Below are 17,025 nucleotides of genomic sequence, written 5' to 3'. Positions count from 1 at the left end.
TTTCCCTGATGCCGAGTGATATGGAGCACTTTTTCATGTGTCTGTTGGCCATCTGGATGTCTTCTTTGCAGAAATGTCTGTTCATGTCCTCTGCCCATTTCTTGATTGGATTATTTGTTCTTTGGGTGTTGAGTTTGCTAAGTTCTTTATAGATTCTGGACACTAATCCTTTATCTGATATGTCTTTTGCAAATATCTTCTCCCATTCTGTCAGTTGTCTTTTGATTTTGTTAACTGTTTCCTTTGCTGTGCAAAAGCTTTTGATCTTGATGAAATCCCAAAGATGAATGGATCAAGAAGATGTGGTATATATACACAATGGAATACTATGCAGCCATCAAAAGAAATGAAATCTTGCCATTTGCGACAACATGGATGGAACTAGAGCTTATCATGCTTAGCGAAATAAGTCAAGCAGAGAAAGACAACTATCATATGATCTCCCTGATATGAGGAAGTGGTGAAGCAACATGGGGGCTTAAGTGGGTAGGAGAAGAATCAATGAAACAAGATGGGATTGGGAGGGAGACAAACCATAAGTGACTCTTAATTTCACAAAACAAACTGAGGGTTGCTGGGGGGAGGGGGTTTGGGAGAAGGGGGGTGATTATGACATTGGGGAGGGTATGTGCTTTGGTGAGTGCTGTGAAGTGTGTAAACCTGGCGATTCACAGACCTGTACCCCTGGGGATAAAAATATATGTTTATAAAAAGTAAAAAAAAAATTAATAATTCAAAAAAAAAACGAATGTAGAATCCTGAGACATCTTTTGACTGTTTGCAAATGAAAGATTTATGCAGTCCAATCATTCCAACTTAGTGCCTAGTAATAGGGGTGGAAGAGGGGATAATACTTTCAGCCTTTATTTATTTTGTCATAACAGCATTTTATCTTATCCTCCTACTTGGAATCTTAGCTCCTGCTTCAAAGAAAATTGGGATTTACAATATGAGAGTTTAAATTCAGAGAAATGACTTGGTACATGTTCACTCCAATGAGGCACTATGTATTCAAATATACAATGTGCCAGTCCTTTGTTTGATCTTCTACTTTTTTAAAATATTTTATTTATTCTTTTGATGGAGAGAGAGAGAGAGAGACCACAAATAGGCAGAGCAGCAGGCAGAGAGAGAGGAAAGGAAGCAGGCTCCCTGCTGAACAAGGAGTCTGATGCAGGGCTCAATCCCAGGATCCTGGGACCATGGGACCATGACCTGAGCTGAAGGCAGAGACTTAACCCACTGAGCCACCTAGGCGCCCCGATATTCTACTTTCTCTTACCTACTGTTGAGGGACTGGCTGACCACAGTAGCTCTCTGGCAGTCTCTGAAAGTTCTTTTTCCTATATGACTAGCTGGATGGTGATAAAATCCTTGGAAATTATTTGTCATAATGGAAATCCAAACAGTACTTGCTTCAGTTAAAAAAAAAATTAACAAAAGAATTTATTGGTTTATGTAGCAAAAAGTAGTGCTTTTAGATACAGTAAGTCCAAAGTCCCAATAATGTTCTAAGAGTTCTGTCATGGATACATTATCTCCTTGTTTCCTAGATGGCACTCTCAGTTTGGTTAATGGGCCCATCAAAAAGAGAAAGGCTTTTTTAAAAACTGTGTTGAAAAATCTCTGGTAAAATGCTGGCCCAGCTTTGGTCCATTTCTAAAGCACTTACACTGGGCGTTAGGCTACTATGGTTGACCATGCCTAGATGTGATGTTCACCATTTCACTAAATGTCATATAGCACAGCCTCAGCCATATCTTGTGCGATAAGTAGGACAAATGAACAAGGAATTAAGCATCCAATTGTATCATTTAATTATTTCTGTTTAATAAAGCACTTGAATACCTAGCATCATAAAAATATTATATATTATTTCTTACAAGGGTATGGATATTTAGGTGATTCTACTAGTCTTGGCTCCATTCAGCTGTTTTTTTTTTTTTTTAAGATTTAATTTATTTATTTGACAGAGAGAGACAACAGAAGCAGGCAGAGTGGGAGAGGTAGAATCAGGCTTCCTCCCAAGCAGGGAGCCTGATGTGGGGATTGATCCCAATGACCTGAGCTGAAATCAGGCGCTTAACCAACTGAGCCACTGAGGTGCCCCTGGATTCAGCCATCTTAACTAAGTGTGTTCTTATGTCTGCACTTATTGGTTAAATTGAGTGGAGCTGGGTCATGTAAGATGGCCTTAGGTGTCAGGACTGCTGACAGCTGCTTCATGTTGTATCTTGTCTTCCAATAGTCTGAATTTGTTCTCATGGCAGAGGCAGGAGTTTAAAAGTTTGAGAGTGGGAAGCACATAAGACTCTTGAGATATAGGTTCAGAATTGACTTGTCAGATATATTGCATTCTATTGGCCAGGCCTTCATTCAAGATTAGAGAATTTTTGTCTTTTGATTGAAGGAGCTTCAAAGTCACAGTGCGAAATTCATGGATGAGGAGTTGCTGGAAAAATGGGAATATTAATGCAATTAATCTTAAATATCAAGAAAGGGAGAAAAAGTAATGCTGGGCAGGCAATTTAATAAAGTTTGAAAGTGTCTTTATTTTGTCTTCATTTTTGGACTGTAGCTTTAGCATCAAAGATCCTGCCTGAGCCTTTGGTCTCAGGTTCATGGCTAACTCAACTTTAAGAAGCTTCACACTGAATTTTTCCTAAAAAAATAATGACACCTCAAAGATTATAAAACAGCATCTCAATTTCTCATTTGTTTTCTTTTTCTTGCCTATTATCTCCCTGAAGAACCACACTAGGAGTATATATTTTTCAGAGAAGATGTGGACATTCCTGTGTCAGAGGCCATTAATAATCAAAACCCAAGTCTAATTTCTAACAGTGGTTGAAATATGAATCCCTGACACTGTTGAGACTCTACAATTTATCCGAGACTTTTTAGAAAAGTGGCTCTTTTAATCCTCAAACTCAGTAAACTGTAATTTATTTTTGATAGTCCCATTTTTCAATTAAGAAGATGAATCTTCCCAATTAATCTAAGTGAATTGTGGAATACTTTGAGGAGGGTCAGCTTACCAACATCTTTGTGAAACAGAGTGAGTGACTACTAACATATAGAAGAATAACAATGGTATTGGGGTGAAAATTTAAACAAGTTTTTCTCTGCATGACTTAAAATAGAGTTAGTGTTAGTAGAATCTCGGTGCCTCAGGAAGAGTGAGGTCCAAAGGGCACGTGTTTTAAATTTAAGAAATTCCCTTCCAACATTGTTCTTCTTCTTCTTTTTTTTTTAAATCTATTTATATATTTGACAGAGAGAGAGAGAGATCACAAGTAGGCAGAGAGGAAGGCGGAGAGAGAGGAGAAAGCAGACTCCCCACCGAGCAGAGAGCCCGATGCAGGGCTTGATCCCAGGACCCTGAGACCATGACCTGAGCCAAAGGCAGAGGCTTTAACCCATTGAGCCACCCAGGTGCCCCTCCAACATTGTTCTTAACATGACTGTTAGGGCATTGATATTTACCAGTAAGTTCATTTGTTCATATTTTCTTATGTTCACATGTTCATATATGTTCATATATCTTCTTTTTAGAGAGAGGAGGGAGGGTCAGAGGGAGAGAGACTATCAAGCAGGCTACACGCCCAGCACCTGTGGGAGAGCATGACCTGAGCTGAAACTCAGAGTCTAATGCTTAACTGACTGAACCACCCAGGTGCCCCTGCAAGTTCATAGATTTTCTTTTTTATTATTATTATATTCAGTTAGCCACTGTATATTACACCATTAGTTTTAGATGTAGTGTTCAGTGATTCATTAGTTGCATAAAACACCCAGTGCTCCTCTCAACACTCCTCTCAACTCCCCTCAACCCTTCTTAGGGGTGGAGGGCCACCCTGCCCTAGACAGGTGGGGTGGGTCCTGTGGGGTGGGTGTCATTAAAATAACCACCTGTGGCCAATAAAGACTAACCAGCCCCTAAAAAGGAAGTAAGCCTCTGAAGATGTAGCCAATAGAGATGTTAAAAGGATTCACGTTCCCCCTGTTAGCTCTCTTTTTAATTTTTTTTTTTTTATTTGACAGAGAGGGATCACAAGTAGGCAGAGGGGCAGACAGAGAGGGAGAGGGGAAATCAGGCTTCCCGCCGAGCAGAGAGCCTGATGCAGGGCTTGATCCCAGCACCCTGAGATCTTGACCTAAGCCAAAGGCAGAGGCTTAACCCACTGAGCTACCCAGGTGTCCCCCTCCACGTTAGCTATCTATAAAAGACCAACACTAAAGGCCCTCATTGGCAACCCTGTCGAGATCCCTCTCACTCTTGAGAGATTTTTCTGCATCTTCACTTAATAAATTTCTATTGCTTCGCTCATCAAAAAAATATATATATATATGGATAGATAGATAGATATAGATATCCTATATCTATATATAGGATATATAGATATAGATATAGATATGGTCTGGAAATGTGATACAATTAAGATTCTTATTAATTTAGAAAATAATTATTAAATAATATTTTTCCCACTAAAGAAGATAATAATTAGTGAAATTTGGGAAATACATGCCATTGGAGGAAACCTTGTGTTTATTCTTACTCAATATTATAGCATAATCCAAACAGACCACCATTTTATTTACAGAGCACTAACAAGTAAAAATTGACTTCTTGGATGATTGGTCATTATTAACATGCTAGCTGGTGTGCAAAAAAGATGGCCTAAATGTCTCCTTGCAAGTGTGTTTTTGCTTTTTTTTTTTAAGATTTTAACAAGTAGGCAGAGAGGCAGGCAGAGAGAGAAAGGGGGAGGCAGGCTCCCTGCTGAGCAGAGAGCCCGATGTGGGGCTCGATCCCAGGACCTTGAGGTCATGACCTGAGCTGAAGGCAGAGGTTTAAACCACTGAGCCACCCAGGCGCCCCCCTAAATGTCTCCTTGGACGAAGAGGAGGTCTTATCCTAGCAACAAAGAGTACCAAAGTAAGCCATTTTATAGTGGCTTTAATTCACTCTCTAGCCATATAATTCTATAAATCAGAGGGGTAATTTACTATGTGCAATAAATTTGCTCACCCAAAGATTCAGGTCCATAAATTTATTAAATTATATTTACATATTTCCATTGAGGTGTAAATTGTGTATTACAGAAGAAGCTGAGACAACTCATACTTCTGCCTTCCATGAAACCCAAAATGCAATGCAGAGTAATTAAAATAGAAAAGTACAAGAATAACAGATTGAAAGATTTAAATAATGATGGGATTAAAAAGTTTCTAATTACCTCTTATGTAATTTATTTCTTGTCTCTACGTACATATTTTATTTCATATTCTAAGTAATTTGGCATCCTGAAAACATTTTTAAAATTTTTTTTAAAGATACCTGGTAATTCAGACATCACTGCAATTTGGTTTCTGAACACTTTCTGATAAGTAAAAGAAATGTAACATTCTACAGAAAAGAGCAAAATGTTTTGCATCCACTTTTCTGGATAGTTCAGGTAAACAGATTTACTTTTATTTTTGATGGGGAAATTTTTGTTAATTGCATAGACTTCAATTCTACCTTTGACATACCATATATAGATGGAACCTAAAGACGCATTTCATGTAAGGCTGAAATTACTATTGTATGACCAAACAAACAAACAAACAAAATACCCACAGAAATAGATTCACTCTTTGCAGCTACTAAATTATACTGACTATATTTGATAAGAAGTATACAAAGCTCCCTCAGTTTTCTGAACTCCTGTTCCTGTTTTAACAAGTCTGTATCAGCTCAAACCTCTGCCAACACATTATGATATAATGCCTCATACAGTAATACTTTTAGGAGTATAGAGACTTTCATGTTTTAGTTTTGATTAAAATCTGAAAATGTATCATGCAATATTGTTATATGGTAATGGGAAAAAGTTTGATTTATTTCTGGCCAGGAAAAATATATGTTAATTGCTTCTAAAGGCATCTTTTGAATGTTTATTGGCTAGTTTATTCAAAACCATTTATTACAAGAAACCATCAGGATAAGCATGCTTTATTTGAACTTAAGTTAAAGTTAATTTTGTTTTAAAACTGGCTCAGTGCCCCTAACTATTGATATATTCAGTGTTGATATAATAAAATGAAATGTGTTTATCATTTCTCAGGCAAGTTTAAACTAAATGGAACATTTTAACTGTACTTGATTTTATCATTGTTAATCTGATCAACCTTTCTTATCATACATAGACATAATGTTACATTCACTTTTTGAATAATGAGAAGAAAAAGATCAAAAAGGAGGAGGAAGATGAACGGGAGGAGGATGAGGCTAAAGAGGACAGTGGGAATTAGGAGGAGAAAAAAAGAACAGCTATAAGAGATTAAGATGATTTAAAAGACATCACTTAGCTCTCAGTGCATTGAACACTAAATTTATACAACATACATTAAGTTAACACTGAGAATTAGAGAATTTTTTTTTAGCATAGAAGATTATTCAAGATTCACATCTCAATGAACTGTTTTGATATATGAGATTTTCCAGTTTGTGTTTTCTTTTTAAACCAATGAATATTTACTTCACCTTGCATACACAGATTTTGTCTTAGTGGTTCACAGTTTATAAATGTGTATGCAAAGGAAATGGAAAAGCTAGTCTATTATTAAGCTAACTTGTTTCCAGCACTATGTCCCACACCTCAATTTTACTGTATTATTTTTAAATGAGTTTCATAGTTTTTTCCTTCACTTGTCATAAGTGAAATATGAAGTTATGCTATATGTCACTGGAGAGATAACATGATATCAATTTTTGTAACACCTGCATAAAATATTACATTTATATATAGTAAGAAGTGGGAAGATAATATAGATTTATGTATAATTATATTGATATCTGGATGTTTTTATTTCTTATGTGAAAGTCAGATCATTCTGACATTTATGATAAGGGTCAAAAAAAATGAAATGCCAATTCACTGAGATTATTTCACATATACAAATATAGTTTCAGTCCTATGCAGCTTTCCATTTTACAAAGAAATAAAGACAGACTACCTGTTGGCAGACTTAATCTGGAATTAAGACTGATTAGTTTGCAAACAAAGAAAGATAATTTTTGTCCTTAAAAAATAATCAGTATTTATTTTTCTCCCCACTATCACAATATCGTGACATCTCATGTGCTTGAGATTTTCTGGAGAAAGCTTCTACCCAAGTATATTTTAATCAGATATAAAGTTTTTATTTGTTTTTATTTTGCACCCTCAATGTACTATATCTGAACTCTCTTTGTGCCAAGTGTAGCAAAACATGCAGCTCATAAGGTTATCCAGACCAAAGCAAAGCTGCAAATGCAACATATTGAACAAGAAGATATTAATTATCTACAGAAATTTCAAGTTTCTATTAGTTCTTTCCATCAAAATTCTGGTTTGTGAATTACCAAACCCTGACTTTCATCAAAAGCAATTATGAGCATCCATTCCACCATGACACTACAGAACCTAGGGAATAGGATCAAGCTTTTCAACTCATTCATGCAGTGCAGTAATTCACTCTTTATATTATAATTGCATAGGGATTGGAAAATGTGTGGCTAAATCTAACCTGACTCAAAAGAAGACCATAAAGTTGATTTTTAAGTATAAATTTAGACTCCCATACATAGATTTTTAAGGATGGTTTAACTGACATTTCTGAAAATCTAAAATTATTCCTTGTAAATTTAAAATATTTCACAAATACGTGAAAAGTTTTATCAAAATTTATGAAATTTGAATTATTAGTGTACATCTGGGGCATACAATGTTAAACTTTACATATAGTTCCTGATAAAGTAAGGCTTGTTATGATCTGAGAGTTGGATTCTCCTACCGTATTATGAATAACTTATTAAATCTGCACAACTAAAAAGTATATGTGGTAGTTTACTATTATCAGGCTTTGACAGATGATTTCTGTTATGATGTGGATTGTACCTATCTCAAAGACAAGTAGAGTCTCTGTATACTGACTCCTGCTCATAGTTTTCCACCTGCTTTCCCCAAATCAGTTGTTAATACATACTTATGTCTGGATACATATATCCACATTATTTCTGCAAAAGAAATAAGCTCACCACCTTGATCACCAAGAAAGGCCTTAAAGTTCCCTGCAGCTTGACTAAGCTTAAGCCAAACTTCTTTCTAACTAGAAGCCCCAGACTTCCCTTTGTTTCAAGCATTTACTTTAGAAAACTTGCAATTATAGATTCCTTTCTTGCTTCTTTGAGAAGTAAATCTTCTATAACCCAGGAATGTCTCTGTCAAGGTCCTGGGAGCCATCTTTTGAAATACAATTATTGAAAGAGATATTACCTATATCTCTGATTCTTTGTGGGAGGGTAGGAGCCTTACCTCAATCAACTGCAATTACCAAACACATATGGCTTAATCACATTGACCACCCTTCCTCCGATGTCCTCCAGTACTCTTCACAGCATTTGAAAATCCCCTGCCTTTTGTTTCAGTGGAGTAGTGTTTAATATCTCTCCCCTATTGCAAGACAATTGCAATAGTCTTGACTCCCATTGTAATAGTCTCAAATGAAATATTCATTGCCATTTTTAACAAGTGTTGAGTGCAGTGTTTTTTTTTTTCTTTTATAGTCCCCTGGTTAAATTATTAACCTACATAATTCATGTATTATAAAAGAGTTATTTTATGCCATTAAGTTGTAGGGGCATTTTATTAAACAGCAATAGTAGTTGGAAAAATTCTTCTGCAAAAATTACTAATGTAACATTTAGTTGAAATAGAATAGAAATCCAAAACATGGGAAATAATACTGTTTCAATGAAAGTATTAGAAAAAGAAAAACTAAGATTGAAAAATTTAAATTGACCCTATTTACATTATACCATCATTGTTTTCCCCATTAAGCTTTAACTACATGAACCTGGCATCATTAATATCTGAATGAAGGAAACTTTACCCTCACTTGGTCAGCCACTGGACTGATGGTTACTGATAGAGAACATTCCTACCAGAGAAGATCAGAACTAATCAGATCCTCTGTCACAACTATTAATAGGAGCTGATCCTTAGTCGCTACTGAGCACCCCCACCCCACACTTCAGTCATAATCTCACTTAGTGAGAATTTCAAAATCCTCCAGTATCTCCAAGTTTTCCCTTTTCAATTTTCTCATATGTTACTTCCTTCTTTACTTCTTTCTTTACTTCTCAGAGTAAGTAAAAGCCATACAACCACCATAGTGTGTGATCATTTGTTATTTCATTTCTCTAGTTGCAATGAAAGAGATCAGATCATGACCTAAACTGAAATCAAGAGATGGATGCTTAACCTATTGAGCCACCAAGCACCCCAGTCCTCATCTTACAGTAAAGTATTGGTGAAGAGGTACTATATGGTGTCCACATTCATGAAAGAGTAAAAACTAAGGCTTTAACTAAGTAATAAAGCTAAGTAAGAAAAACTAATTTAAACCCAGATATTCTGACTCTGGGTTCCATGCTCCATTATATATTTAAAACTTTATATTTAAAGTTAAAACTGTATATTTAAAACAGTTGTAGAACCTCGGGTATATTCCATGTGCATATCACTAAACTTCAGTACAAAGAAATAAGGGAGTTTGAGGTCAAATAAAAAGTCAAAGCAAGGTAAAAAGATAAGAAAACCATGAGAGACTATGGACTCTTAAAAACAATATGAGGGTTTTGAAGGTGTGGGGGGTGGGAGGTCGGGGTACCAGGTGGTGGGTATTATAGAGGGCACTGATTGCATGGAGCACTGGGTGTGGTGCAAAAATAATGAATACTGTTATGCTGAAAATAAATAAAAAATAAATTTTAAAAAAAGATAGGAGAATAGAGGGAAAAAAGGGAGGAAAGAGGAAAGAAAGGGAAGTAAACAATCCAACCTTTTATCTGGGAGATCACATAAAATAAATGCAACTTCATATTAGTTTTCTCTGAGGCAATTTCCACCTTCTCCAGAAACAATATGTTATTGTACAAGAAAAAGCTTGTTATTGTACAACAAAAAGTTCAGGCCACTTTTTGTTCTGACTACCTTGTGTGAATACTGCCTTTAAAGCTGAACCAAGCCATGTTCCTTAGACTTCAGTGATATTCAGGATGAAGATGGAGTAATCCAGAATATAGTCTGACAGTAGGAATTCAGGAAGAGTTTGTTTTATTATCTATCCTGAAAACCATTCTCTACCCAAATTCATTTATTCCTGAACCTTCCTTCAGTGTCCCTCACTGACTCAGGCTGCACCACTGAAATGTTCCTCTTGCCTCTGCGGTAGTTCTTCCTGTGTTGGAATGCAGGATCCAGTAAGGAGCAAAGAAATCTTAGAAAATATTTTGGTTCATTTCAAATATGTGTGCAGCCCAAAAAATACAAATGTATTGGGTATGAAATACTGCTGAAAGTGAATATTATTTTGTAGTGCTTCTGTTTCACATGATGGCAAAAAGAAAGGCTATTAACTCTCTCAGGCCAAGAGCATACTACTCAATAAATCATTCCATAATTGTGTTAAGTTGTATCTAAGATTGTTATCCATCAAAGTACAGGCAAACTTCCTTTTTTTTTTTTTTTTTTTTTAAGTCTGGGACGCTTAGCCAACTTCAGAGACTGATTCATTTAAATTTGATTGAACCGAAGGCTGAGATTTCCTTACCATACTATTCTGTATCAAATTCTGTCTTCTTTTAAAAAAATAATAATTATAAAGTCAAAGAACACCAAAGCTAAATAGATTGGGAGACAGAGTAAAACAACTGTCCTATGAAAAATGAAATAGGTTATTACTAATAGGATAAAAGTTAAAAAAAAAATCTTAAAGAGTTCTCTACAGGTGCTAATTTTACTACTTGAGTGAAATTAATAAGACTCTCTATAAAACAGCAGGAGATCCTTAGATTACACGAGTAATCAGCAAGAAAATTTATTGTGGTTTCATGAAGCATAAAATGTTTGTGTAATATATGCAAAAGTGGCACTTTATTCTCTGCAGTGAACAATTCTCTGTCCTTATAATAGAAAAATATTTAATAGTTTGACACCTCTTGAGCCATAGTTTTTAAAAGTTGTTCAAGTGTGATTAATTTGACTCAATACAAAATAACAGTACAGCATTGCTGAATCATGTAAAACTATGGAAGAATCTTATACACTAATATAATTACATATAAAAGGGAAAATGTAAAAGGACATCTGGACTTTCTCTTTGAGATACAGGCCAAAGTCTAGAAGAATCCAGAGTACACATTTCTGTTTCAGAAAACATACGCATAATAAGTAATGAGGAAAGAATAAATAATCAGAAACTAACTAGAAAATAATTGATCTTAGACCTGGGAAGGAAGTGATACCTAGAATATCATATTTTCAGAGAGTACTAAAGCAGATAATAACTGACTTTAAACAATAAACTTCAGATTATGTATTTTACACTTAACTGAATGTAATCAAGTGCTATATTGTACTTTGTTCCATATTGCTGGAAAAAATAATATATATTTTGAATTAGGGTCTTTCCCCCCCATATTTTCCTTGATTCAATGCATTGGTATACATAAAAATTCTTTGGATTGCATATGTTTAGGCATAGGGTATGGCTGCCTTTGGAGAGGACCCTAACCAGGTATCGGCATAGTCACATATTAAGTTCAATGCAGAGTAAATACTGCATGGTGAGTTTTGTTATTAGGTCCTTTCCTTATGAAAACAACCAAGATCCATCAAGAAAGATTTCAGTGTAAATGGTATACAAGGGAGTACCAACATTGAGAATCCATCTGGGACTCCTCTTGCAGCTATAGTTTCAGAATAATTCTTAGGAATATAAAAATAGAGAATAGAGATGAACAAGAAAAAATAAGGGTCACGGCAAAATTTATAAACATTTTTAAAATTAAAGTACTCTATACATGCTGGAAAGAATACATACTGTTTGCAGATAACTGCTAAGAACATATTACACGCCAAACAATTTTCTAAGATGTTTTCATACTAACTTACATAATTAAAATACTAATAACTGCATGAAGTAGTTATGGTTACTGGCCCCATTTTACAGATAAGGAAACTGAAGCACAAAAATCAATTGCCCAACATTTTATTTAGTAGAGTCAGGATTTCAAGGAGTGTAATGGTTTTAAACCCTGGTCTCTTAACTAATAAAATATATTGCCTTTTATAGAGTTCAGTAAAAGATATGGATGCTGGCTTCATTTAAAATATGTCTTATGAACAAATTATGTTCCTAGATCTATGTGTGACTTATTTGGAAACTTCTCAGATTCCTTTTCCCCTCCTTACTGCAAAATATTTTGTTTTGTCTCTTCATATTTTTCCAAGTGCCCCACTCTGATGCCCAACAAAGTGCATCATGTTACAGGGAGGATTTGATTATCTAAATTGCTAAATGATGGTAAAACTGGATACTTTTAAGTAAACCAGGAAGAGAATGTACCTGAGTGAGAGAACAAAGGTTTAAGTCATATAAGAACAAGTCATGACAAACAAATGGATATTTATTCTGGACTGAACTTCAAAATGCTTCTGATGAAGAAGGATGAAATAAAGTGAAAAATTGCCCTAATAACCTATCAGTCATTTATGATAATACATACTTCTCTGAGTTAAACTTCTATCTTTTTAATATGCATAATAGTATAGCTAACTAATAAATAATAGTTTGCTATTCATAACATAGATATGCTAAGTCTGTTTTCAATTATGATGAAAATTTTAATGTCCAACTTCTTTGTATAAAGTTCATTTGTTATTATTCATAAATATGTTTTGAATTTATGAATATTTGCCCATTGGAAGCATTTAACATTCATTGACTTGTGACATTAAGTGGAATATTTTACATTTTTTTAATCAAGTGACTAAAAGCATCAATATAAAATAGTTAAGAATTTGAAGTTGAATTGAACTAGAGCTAAGCCAAAAAAGGATTGAAAACAATGCAAACTCTAATATAATCTTCTAACCCAACTGCTTTCTCTAAAGTCATTTTTCGTTTCTATGTTAGAAACATAGCTAACCAGATCTTTTTGTATTGATGAATAACAGTGGATATATACTTTTAAGATCAATTTATTTATTTATTTATTTATTTGACAGAGAGCGAGAGTACAAGCAATGAGAGGGGGAGAGGGAGAAGCAGACTCCCTGGAGAGCAGGGAGCCTGGATACTGGGCTTGATCCCAGGACTCTGGGATGATGCAGCAGGCTCTTAACCAACTGAGCCACCCAGGTGTCCCCGGTGGATATTTTTCTATGTGCAGATTTACTATGTTATTGTGACTAAACTCAATCAAAGATAGTCATAAGCTTATGATAGCATACATATATACCAATTCTGAAATATATAACATCTATCCTTTGTTTAGCCATACTGTAAAAACTATCTTCATCTATTTTCTTTCAGTTCAGTTGAAGTGTATTTTATTTGAGAGATAGTTTGCTACTCAGACTGGACCCTTAATTGTGAATTACGTCTACTCCTCAACTTTGAAGTTCTAGACCCATAATTTTATCAGTCCATCTATGAATGATCATACTCTCAAGATACTAATTCTTATATCAATGCATTGATTCAAAATGGGATATAATTCCTGCATGATAAATGAATATTTTTGTCCATAGCCCTTCCTTCTATTGTATAACTTTACTCAAAGGATGTATTTCTGAGTCAGAAAGAAACCTAGAATAAAAAATAGACAAGATGGGGCGCCTGGGTGTCTCAGTGGGTTAAAGCCTCTGCCTTCGGCTCAGGTCTTGATCCCGGGGTCCTGGGATCTAGCCCCACATTGGGCTCTCTGCTCAGTGGGGGCCCTGCTTCCTCCTCTCTTTCTGCCTGCTTCCCTGCTTACTTGTGTTCCCTGTCTATCAAATAAATAAATAAAATCTTTAAGAAAAAATAGACAAGATAAAAAATAGACAAGATTTAAATATTATTAGAAGTAACACACAAATTTTCCAGTTACTTAGTTAATTCAACATAATTTTTCCTAATCTTGTGCAAAATAATTAACTGTGTGTCTTTCAGTTTCCAGACATTGCTCCTGGTGCTGAAATGCAAAGGTGAAATATGTAGAATCCTTGATCTTACAGTGTTTACGTTCTTGTAGGGAAGCTGGATTATATATGAATGCACCCTAAGTGATGAAAAGATGCAGTAGATATTTTAGGTTGAATGGGAAAGGAAGGTTTCTCTGAGGAGCTGTCCATTAATCAAAGAACAAAATGGGGGAATGGGAAATGTCAGGTATGTATCAGCAGGAAGAGAGCTCCTAGCAGGAGAATCAGCAATAGCAAATGCCTTGAAGTGGAAATGAGTACTAGAGTGAGGGAGAGTAGAGCTAGATGAAAGAGAGTGAGGGTGGAAATGTTTGAGAAATACATGGGAGCCAGATCACATAAGCCCATTAGCCATGTTAGGCATTTTAATTTGATTTTGAATGATCAGAATTCATTTAAGAGTTGTAAACAGGAGTATGATATGATTTGATTTAAATAGATAAAAAATGCTGACTGCTATGTGGACAGTGTATGAAAGCAGTGTAGAGGAAGGAGCATCAGAGGGGAGGTTATTACTGAAGTCTAGGTGAAAGACTACAGTGACTTGAACCAGAGGAACAGTGAGGAAGTGATGAGAATCAATAAGGCTGTTGGGTTAACCCAAGAAGATGTGCTGGTATAAAGGATGTAGAGTATGATTAAAAGGATGGATCAATAATAGGATTTGGTCCTGAGCAATCAGGTGAACAGTGATGACATTTAGTGAGATGGTAAACAGGGACAGAAGCAGATTTGAAAGGAAAACCAAATATTCTGTTTTATCTCATTAACTTTGATATATTTATTAAAAAATGAAATGGAAGTTGGATGCATGACTTCATTGATACATTAGGGTCTTAAGATAAAATGTGGGTGTCATCAGCATAGAGAACTTATCTGAAGATATGAGACTTGATAAAATTATTGAGGGCACAAATAAAATGAGAAGGAAGATATTAGAAGTATTTTGCTAAAGGCAGAAAAATACTGAATGTTGCACATCCAGAGAACAGATAGATTTAAGTGGACAGTGAGGATAAATGTGAAAATATAAGATGCTATTAACAAAACTAGGGAATGCGAGAGCACTAAAATGTTTGGAGGACAAAGGTAGAATTTGGGAATGAACTGATGATTGTGGGTGCATTTACTAATTGTTTATTTCTATAAACAAGAAAACATGGTATTATCCCAAAGGAAATCCCAATAGGACATCTGGGGAGCATCTGCCAATTTAGAATTCATCTTCATGCACAGGTAAATTCCAGAGCATGAATACACCACGTAGAGGTAAAAGTAGAATTTTTCTTTTTATTTGTACGTTTTAGATTTTTGTTGCTTTTGTTGTTATGGGAGTTGAGAGACAATCTCACAGAGATAGTAGAACCTTTGGGGTGAATTGCTAAATAACCGAGGCTATAGTCCCCATAATGTTGTTTAGCATTTATAACTACAAAAGTTCACACTAGGAATAGCCAACAGGACAAGAAGAAGTAATATTCAAGCTTGTTTAATCTTACATTGTAATCTTCTTACATCATTTATATGTCTATATTATAAGTAGTAAAATAGGAGAATAAAACAAAAATCTGAACAAAACAAAAAAATCATGCAAACCAGAGAACTTTGAGGAATCCTCTTGGAAATTACAGTATCTTATAAATATTTTACCTTAAAGATTATTTCTTTCATCTCACTACTAATAGATATACTTTCATATCTTTTGGTTATCAAATGTTTTGCTGAGTTTAATTGTATGATTATCTCTACTATAATCTCTAAGTTACTTTGGTGGATTTGTCTTTGTCTTTGTAAAAGGAGCAGTCCCAAACCTCTAAAGTCATGGTGTGGGAAGAAAGGAAACTTCCAACTGAAGGGAAAATTTTGTAAATAATGAATTGATTTTCTACAATGCTCAAAGTTGAGGAGCATGACATGGACATGGTTAATGGTTGAATTTGTATGTTTTATGGTTCCTTTTAGAGAGTGAGTTAAGATAAGAGTATCAGATGAGATATGCATGCACCCATTATCTTTTGGAAGGCTTAATATACTTCCACATATTAAAAACAGATTTCACTTGGTGTGAGGAGAGCTGGTTGTTATGTATAAGTGATGAATCACTAAATTCTACTCCTGAAACCAATATTACACTATATGTTAACCAACTAAAATTTAAACAAAAACTTAAACACATAGAAACAAATTTAACTATATCCGTTCCTCTGTTAACATGCAATATCTTTAAACTGTCATGAACAACTGAGAGAATTTTATCTGTAAATGTAATGGGTAAAATCACAGTATCTTCACATAATTATTAATGACTCATGATACTTTGTCTGTCACTTTGTTACTGATGGACAAGGAGTATGCTAGGATAGTTCCATGTCTAAGACTCTGTCAGCTATAGCAACCACAGAATAATTTATTATCTGACTTTAGTATCAGAATTAAATATTTACAAGATTAGAAAAGAAGGGGTGATATATGGCTACATTTCATTCATAAAATTGAATTTGAAGGTAACTGTATTAGTTTCATATTGCTGCTGTAACAAATTACCACAAATATAGTGGATTAAAAGAACACAAAATTATTATATTAAAGTTCTAGATATCTGTAGTTGATAATGATACTCAGCATGCTGAAATCAAGTACCAGAAGGAGTGTGTATCTTCTAGAAGCTCTAGGGGAGAATTTATTTCTTATTTTTTCAACTTCTAGAGGGCACCTGCATTCTTTGGGTCCTAGCAGCTTCACTCTAAAATTTTGCTTCCCTCATTATATCTCCTTCTCTAACTATAACATTTCTGCTCTCCTCTTGTAATGACCCTTGCGATTATACAGGACCTGCCCAAATAATCCAACTTAATCTCCCCAGCTCAGGTCTTTAACTGAATTACATCTTCAGAGTCCTTTTTGCTATGTTCTGTGACATATTCACAAATTCTGGAGATTAGGACATGGACATCTTCAACATTAT

Source organism: Mustela putorius, unplaced genomic scaffold (genome assembly GCF_011764305.1).
Source record: "Mustela putorius furo isolate JIRA1106 unplaced genomic scaffold, ASM1176430v1.1 tig00003866_pilon_pilon_pilon, whole genome shotgun sequence".
In the NCBI taxonomy this organism is placed as follows: domain Eukaryota; kingdom Metazoa; phylum Chordata; class Mammalia; order Carnivora; family Mustelidae; genus Mustela; species Mustela putorius.
Note: the sequence above shows the minus strand (reverse complement) of the source record.